Source organism: Pinus tabuliformis, chromosome 9 (assembly GCF_031772625.1).
Source record: "Pinus tabuliformis cultivar Carrire ecotype Pingquan chromosome 9, CPIR1, whole genome shotgun sequence".
NCBI classification, from domain to species: Eukaryota; Viridiplantae; Streptophyta; class Pinopsida; order Pinales; family Pinaceae; genus Pinus; species Pinus tabuliformis.
This window is the reverse complement of record NC_142307.1, coordinates 91,518,919-91,528,076: the sequence shown is the minus strand read 5'-3', so window position 1 is coordinate 91,528,076 and position 9,158 is coordinate 91,518,919.

Sequence of the window (9,158 nt, the reverse complement as noted above, 5' to 3'; positions counted from 1 at the left end):
AGAAATTTGCAGAGCTCTGTTAGAGTGGTTGGGACTGGCCAATCTCGAATGACTTAGATTTTGGCTGGATCCACATGCACCCCTCATTTATCAATAATGTATCCCAGATACTGAACCTGGGTCATGCCAAAAGTGCATTTCTCCAAATTGGTACACAACTTGTGTTGTCGCAGTGTTTGGAGAACCTGTTGGATGTGGTGGAGGTGCTCTTCCCAACTCTGCTTGAAGATTAGGATGTCATCCAAGTATACCACTACAATGAGTTGGTGAATGGCCACAATATGTCATCCATCAGCCTCATGAAGGTTGTCAGAGCATTTGTCAACCCAAAAGGCATAACCAATCATTCGAAAAGGCCCTCCTTGGCTTTAAAGGCAGTCTTCCACACATCGTTCAATTGGTACCTGGTGATATCCACACTTCAAGTCAACCTTGCAGAAATAATTTTCCCCCTTGAGTTGGTCCAAAAGGTCATCAATTTTTGGGATCGGGTACCTATTCTTAACAGTGATCTTGTTCAGCTCCCGATAGTCAATACAGAGTCTCCAAGTCCCATCCTTCTTTTGTACCAACACGATCGGGCTCCCACAAGGCGATGAACTCAGCTGGATGTCTTTTTGTAGCAACTCCTAAATCTGCCTCTTTATCTCATCATTCTTCAGAATGGAGCGTCGCTAGATTGGTCCATTGGGAAATGACGCACTTCGGGTCAAATCGATGGAGTGCTTGACCTGACAGTGCAGAGACACCCCTGCAGGGGAGGTGAAGATGTCCTTGTACTCCTCCATGGCCTTGTCCATCTGTTGTTGTCGTGCAGAGGGGCCTTGTCTAGAGGTCGTGGCCACCTTCTTCTTCTTTCCCTAAGGGCGTGTCATCAGGAGAACAAATTTCTCAGTTTTGGAAATGACCTTATTGCATTGTTTTCCAATAACCAGAGAGATGGTGGTGGGCGGTGTTACCTCTGGTATCCTGTACAACTTATTTCCCAAGGTAACAATAACAGCACAAGGCGTTGACTCATACACAACATGTCTCTTCCACTAGTATGGTTGGCCTAATAATACATCACAAACGTCAAGGGGAGAAACGTCACATAATACCTCATCCTTGAAGGGCTTGATGATGCATGGAAGGCAATACTGCTGGCTCACGCGAAGATCATGTCCTTGATGAAGCCACCCAATGGTGTATGCTTGTGGGTGTGTTGTGGTTGGTAAGCCCAGTTGCTTCACGACCTCTGCTCCAATAAGGTTCTTTTGGCTCCCATTGTCGACAATGAACTATAGAGGGGAACCCTTTACCCACATATGGGAGTGGAAGAGACACTCCTCCTCGTGGTGGCAACGATAGCGTTAGGTTCCTGCTTGCCTTTGTCATTCCCCTTGTCAGGTTCTGAATCATATTTGGAACATGCATCTGATTCTGAAGCCTTCAGCTCGGCCACAAGTGACTGCTTCCCCTGACACTCACTTGTGTTGTGGGTGGAGCTCTTATGGAACTCACACCACTTTCCCGTGTCCTTCTTCAACTTCGCAGTGTTGTCCTTTGCTTGTGGTATTGGCAGGTTGTCCTGAGTCGTCCCGCCTTGGATTTGTCCTTTGTTCTATGGTTTGGGGGCACCTTTCCCTTGCTTTGGATTCACATATCCAAAGTCTCACTTCTTCTATTTAAACTTATGCTCGATCTTGACGGTGTATCGGTACATTGCGTTGAGCGAGGAGATGTCCAGGAACTCCATCTCATCTTGGATGTGTCGGTGCTGGCAGTCACTGTACTTGAGTACCAAATGTTTCTCAAAATCCTTGATACCCAACTTCATGTGAAGGGTATGAAAAAAATCGGTAAACTTTAGCACATCTTGGTCCGTTCCCTGCCACAGCGTGGTCAACTTTATGTATTTGTCCTCATAGCTCCCGACAGGGTAGTACTTCTCCTTGATGGCATCCCGAAATGAATTCCAAGTGAGAGCGGATGAAAACAATGAGGTTATACTTTCATCCTTCTACTCACAGTAGGTTTCCCACCAGTCCTTGACGTGGGGGGTGGCTTTGAGAAGAGCAAAAGTAATATTTTCCCGGCTAGAAAAATCATGAACATAAAAATATCCTTCTAGCAGATTTAACCATTTATCTATGGCATCTACATCTATTTGGCCCTCAAATATGGGAATGTCAAAGTTTACTTGTACCTTAAAAGGTGTGGATCCTCCAGAGTGGTTTCTGGATGTGGATGCGTCGTGGGTGGGCAACCGTTGAAGGATCTAGGCAAAGTTATCCATCACCATGTTCCTTTGTTTCTCAAGGGCCTCCTCAAGCAATATTTTGATAAGATCTCCTGCTCCCTCGTCTTTCTTTTCTTCCCCCATGGGTGGTCGTTGGGGTTTGCGAGGCTAATCTTGCAAAGGTTCAACCAGATCAAGCCCTAATTCCTTATATCCCGACCTCGTTGGGGACATGCAAAGAAAAACAGAGAAAGAGCATACCCCTCTGATACCACTAATCTAGATTTAAAGAGGAATGCAACAAATTACAGATATAACCATAAATACAAAGATGCAGTAGAAATAATACTTCATTTCATTAATATCAAATACTGAAATATTCTTACAAATAAAATGGAAATAAGACTAGCTCGGGCGATGGCAGCTTATCTCTGAGAAGAGATGTGGCGACTAAATGCCTTTAAACTCAGTTACAATGAGGCTCAAGCGCCTCTTTATTATTTAACAATAAGAGAAAACCCTAAAAAACCAAAACCATAACCCGAGGACATGTAACACCAAAATTTTAAGGGCCACGTTGGGGTTAGTTGGCAGCCAACTTCCCAAGGTCGTAACTTGGTCATATTATCTATGTTTGACGTGTATGATACCTCATTGGAAAGATCTCTCTGAGGACTACAGCAGTTCACACAATTTCTTCTAAAACACTTGTAAACATTTTTCCAAAAAACATTGTTTAGGGCCTCAAAACGGCTTCAGAAGTTCAAGACCTTAAAAACTGCCAAAAATAGTAAATTGTGCTACAATTAAGGAAAATGAAAGAAAAATAGTGAGGGTCCAAGTGGAATAGGTGGGTGGCCACCAATATCCACCTGGATCAAAAGGGCAGTGCCAACCTAACCACCCAACACACAGCTAAGATCGAGAAAAAACTTGTAGATGCAGCGGAGCTGAAAGAGTCACTCATAAAGGTCACGGAAGAAGCTCACACCCTTCTACAAAAAGTGCATGACAAGTTTGGTTGTTTGGAAAATAAGAACCAATGTGTCTACCCTCTGCGCAACCATGTCATTCAATTTATAAATGAAGCCCAGAGTACTAAGGACAAGAATTAGTGGAAATATATATTAGCGCAAGTTAATGAGCTTGAGAACCAAATAGAGTGGATAGAAGACGAATCCGCAAAGACCAAGAAAATAATCTGGGACCTCTGGCCACCTACATAGACTCATTTGGAAACGTTGCAGCAGCTCAGCGAAGAAACAAATGTGTAGTGGAACTCTCTGCTAGAGAAACGCACAAAGCAACCCACGACAGACATTGCAGCTCAGTTCCTAGCCTAGGGTGCTACTCTCGCAGGCACATGGAAAGAGGCTCTCAACAAATACACCCAGTTCAAATAGGTGGCCATCAATTCAATCCTTTAGTTTGGTCCTTCATTTGAAGGGACCAGCCAAGGGAAAGCAATCCAAGAAGAAGCACCATAAACATCAATAACACAAGGGGCATCAATAGAGCCAGCAAAAGATTGACTTGGGGACAAGTCAATGAACTGCGGTCGGGGCCTATTAGGTCCTTCATTTTGAGGAACTAAAGAACGTTGATAACAAGTCAGAAGGTTGGTGATATTTTGCGGGGATATCTGTTGGGGAGTTGTAAGGGAGACAACTAACAAGAAGGAAGGAACTCGAAGAGAACCATTAGTAGTGGAGGAATGACGAAGGAAGGTAGCCACAACTGAGCAAAGAAGAATAATGACAGTCGAAAAAGATAAGCAGTCGAGTGAGGAAGAAGGTGGGGTCTCCAATAAATAACTGGTAGTCCAGGCAGGGGAGGAAATATAAGGAAGGGTGTGGGGAAAGAGGACAGAGCAGGGGGTACTGAATCACTGTTGTGGAGCTGTTCGAACTGCATTGTATCTGTTGATGTGGTTATGCATTGATCTCTTATGATAGATTTGTAATGTTGATATGTGTCTCTTGAGCCATATGTAGTATTGTATTGCCATATGAATTGATAGAAATGGGAGTTTATTGGGATACCTGTGTAGTGCATGAAAGGTTACCTGATTTCTAGAAAAAAATTAATAGAACCATATATGTGTTGTATTTCTATTTTGCATGCTCCTGATCTATTGCGACTAAGTTGTTTGATTGATATAGTTTTGGCTCCTTGACCTCTGTGTTCCTCCTGTGACTTCTCCCTGGTACTGGACTTCCAACCCCATCTAACTAAGGTCGCAGCACGCCTCGAGTGAGACTCCTTATCCTTTTTAGGTAAGCTAAAAATTGTTAATTTTTGCAACTGCGATCAAATTCCACCTTGGATGGCTCAAATAACTAAGATGATGATTTCATTAGATTCCTCTTTCCAAGAGGACCAAAATTGACCTAAAGATCACCAAATATGGTTAAGCATAAGTTGAGTGATGAATTATTTTATTCATGCATTTATTATGGAATGGGTCGGCCCTAACCACATGAGTAACTGCTTGGGTCAGTCTTAACCCTAAGTGAACCCTCATGAAAACATATAGATATAAGAGAGTTCAAGATAATTTGGAAACATCTTCTCTTATCTTTTGTCTTGGTTCACATAATTTCAATGGAAGGAGTTCGTTCAAGGGTCCGAAATCACACACGAAAGGTTCGATCTGGGTTAGGGTCTTCTAGATCTTGGTCCCTGGCACAGAACATGGCATTTTGGTCCCTGGACGCTAGTACACAAGCCTATGAGAGTGACCAGATACCCATAGTCGCTGGCATAGAGGCCTATGGAAGCAATTATGGATTTAGAGGCAGATCTAGAGGTATTGGTCCTCGGTCGCTCGCACAGAGTGGTCCTGAGAGTGACCAGGTTGTCTTGATCACATGCATAGTAACTTCAAGGGAGTGACCAAGGGTTTTAGGTGTGTTGCATCTCGGTCACACACACAGAGTCTTCCTGAGAGCAACTGAGAAATCACAGTCGCCCTCACACAGTATCCGAGAGAGCGACCAGGAAGTTTCGGTCGCACATAGTCAGCTTTGATGAGAGTGACCAGAGTTCATATCTAGGGTTTGACATCTTGAATTTAGTTGACTTCGGTGATATGGTAGATCTGGGCTTCTCTCTACTGCTATACAAATATAAAGATCTTATTTGTTAGTATCCGATGCAAACATATGTATTGGGCTCATTGAAAATGACAACAGTGCTCAACAGTTTTGGACCAAGTGACAACAATATATAGCAGTTGACATCATTTTCTGATAGCACATTACAACCATTAGCATGAGGGCTTTTTATTCCTAGCATGATTAGATATGTTTCATGGATATCGTTATTGTTTTGTTGCATATATAAAGTTATGGATCATTGTACTCTCTTTTGCTGCATCATTTGATGACGATCTAAGAAGAATAATATTTGCAAGGGTTTTCCCCATAGTGGGTTTTGCCTTCGCCTTGGACCAGTCCTAGTGTCTCTATATGTGTGCATGTTGTCTTCTATTATTCCTTTTATGTACCGTTGCATTGATTATTATGGTGATGTTGTTTCTTTATATATAATTTCATATGTTGATGTATAATGGTGTAGATATGAATAATGTAATGGTGATATGGGGTGAACTTAATGTATTTGTCATGCCAGAAGGTAAATACTCAAATGAAATATGTTTATTCATTTAGATTTCTCATAGTTATATACATGAGGGAGTGACTCTTGAGTTTCATTTCCTGATGACTCTTCCTTTTCCGTTATTTATTATTTACACTATTTACAACTGTTCACCCAATCCCCAAGATTAGGTGTCAACATTCCCCCCCTAATCTAAAGGGATGATGGTGATTCCAAGCATCGTTATGAATCTTTCAAGCTTTTCTCTTCCAAGTGCTTTATTTAAGATGTCTGCAATCTACTCATTAGTGGAACAATTGTAGGTTTTAACCCCGTACAAAAATTACCTGCATACAAATTCTAAGAACAGAAAATAATCAATGCGAGAGCATAACACATAAAACACGTATACACAGAGATTTTCCCCAGATCCCAAAACCGGGACTACCAACTTGATTTTTCAATATGTTCCTTTTAATGTTACAATACATATTTATACATGCCGAAGCATCCAATACCATGGACTGAAAAACCATCGCGTCCAAAACCATGCAAAACCAACAAAACCATACGTAGGTCCGCCCCTAATATAGGGACCAAAAAAAAATTCCCCGGGGCGCTACCTTGGACCCCATAGAGGGGGGCTACCTGCACCCCTCAAACCCCTTGTGACCCCCCCACTGTGTAATCGACGCAAAGAAGGGGGCGCTCCTCCCCCCCTCTAATCCCTCAGTTAACTAGGGAAGCTAGTCGTGGAAAGAATATAACACAACCCAACATTCTTCCACTTGTTGTTTTCTTTCCACATGAGAGCTTAGTCATTTATCCAGACATGCAACACCCATTATTTCTCTACACCAAGAGAACTTCTTAGAGCTCACAGATTTTGTCAATGCATCTACAATATTCTTCAAATTGTCCACCTTTACCAGCAAAACCTTTTTGTCTTCTATCATATCTCTCACAAAGTGATACTAAACATCATAAGCAAGGTTCTTTCCCAAGAAAATTGCACTTTGGCATCGTAGTCTACCCTTATAGCGCCTTGTACTAACCCCACACTTGAACACAATCTCTGCAACCAAACTGCTTCCTTGCTTGCATGAGTGGCTGCCATGTATTCTGCCTTTGTAGTTGATAATGCCACTACAGATTGTTTCTTACTCATCTAACTGACATCACCTCCAAATAGGTTAAACACATACCCACTTGTAGATCTTCTCTGATCTAGATCTCCAGCCCAGTCTGCATCAACAAAGCCATGGATATTCAAAACTCTGTCCAATCTTGGTCTTCCTTAGTAGCACAAACCATAATCATTAGTGCCACGCAAATACCTGAAAACCCACTTCATTGTTGTCCAATGCTCCTTTCCTAGTTTTGACATAAACCTGCTCAATACTCCCACAGCATGTGCAATGTCTGGTCTAATACAGACCATTGCATACATCAGGCTACCGACTCCACTTGCATATGGAACACGGGACATGTCCTCTTCCTCTTCTTGTGTCTTGGGACACTGTTCAGTAGATAACTTTACACCTATATGAATAGGAACCTTCACCGGTTTACTATCCTGCATATTAAACCTCTGCAATATTGTCTCGACATACTTCCTTTGGTTTAACCAGAGCTTCCTCTTTTCTAGATCGCTTTTAATTTCCATGCCCAAAATATAGTTTGCAGCACCAAGATCTTTCATGTTGAATTTGGAGGACAATTGGGTCTTCAAATCCTGGATAATTTCTTTTTCACTTCCAACCAGCAACATGTCATCCACATACAAGACCAGATAAATAACACGGTCACCAATTAATTTAAAATACACAGAATGATCTGCTTTGTTTTTGGTGAATCCAAGTCCCCGTATAAATGTATCAAATTTTTGATACCACATCCTTGGTGACTGTTTTAGCCCATACAAAGACTTCTTTAACTTGCATACCTGTTCTTTCTTACCCTTCACCGCAAAGCCTTTAGGTTGCTTCATGTAGATCTCCTCTTCCATATCCCCATGAAGAAATGTTGTCTTCACATCCATCTGTTCTACCTCAAAATAAAAAGTAGCAGCAATAGATAAAAGTAATCTAATAGAAGCTACCTTGGCAACAGGAGAAAAAATATCACCAAAATCAATTCCCAGCACCTAGGAATAACCTTTTTCTACCAACTGAGCTTTGTATTTCTCCACCTTTCCTTCTGCATTTGTCTTCTTCTTGAACACCCATTTGTTGCCAATGGGTTTCCTTCCAGCCGAAAACTCCACTAGATCCCAAGCCTCATTTTTGTGCAAAGATGCCATTTCATCAACCATGGCCTCTTTCCAGAGTTTTCCATCCTCTGAATCTACTACTTCCTTCATAGTTTTGGGATCATCATCAGTAATAGATAAAGCAAAATTTGAACAGAAAGCAGATGGACTATACCTTTCTGGCTACCTTCTTTCTCGAACTGATCTTCTCACAACTAGAGTTTGTGGCTCTTCATCCTTTGATTCTTCTTCTGCTGTAGAGTTTGATTCTTCCTCCTTTAGCTCAAACTCTATCTTCTCAGGTTCCTTTCATGGCACTTCATGTTTAATAACATCTTTCACCTCTCTAAACACCACATCTCGGCTGTACACAACCTTCCTTGTTATTGGGTTCCAAAGCTTATAACCCTTTAAACCATCTTTATACCCAATAAAGATGCACTTTTCAGATCTACTATCCAACTTGGTTCTTTTCTCCTTTGGAACATGTACATATGCATCACATCCAAATACCCTCATATGTGAAAGAGAGGGTTTCGTACCATTCCATATCTCTTGTGGAGTCTTATCCTCCAAAGATGATGAAGGTGATCTGTTGACCAGGTAACATGCAGTCTCCACTACCTCTACCCAGAATTCTTGTCCTAACTCAGCACCACTGAACATGCTTCTTGCCCTTTCCATCAACGTCTTGTTCATTCTTTCTGCAACTCCATTTTGCTCAGGTGTGTATGGAGTAGTCTTATGCTATGCTATACCACACTTCTTACAGAATCCTTCAAATTCCTTGTTGCAAAATTCTCCACTGTTATCTCTCCTCAGCAACTTTATCTTCTTCTCTGTCTGGTTTTTCACCAGACCTTAAATTCTTTAAACCTATCAAAGACTTCAGATTTATTCTTGAGGAAATATATCCATGTATTCCTTGAGAATTCATCTATAAATGATACATAGTACATAGACTTACCCAGTGATGGAACCTTCACAGGTCCAAACACATCATTGTGCACAAGCTCTAATATATGTTTTTCCCTCTTACCACCAGAGGGGAAACTCACCCGATTCTGCTTCTCATATACACAATTT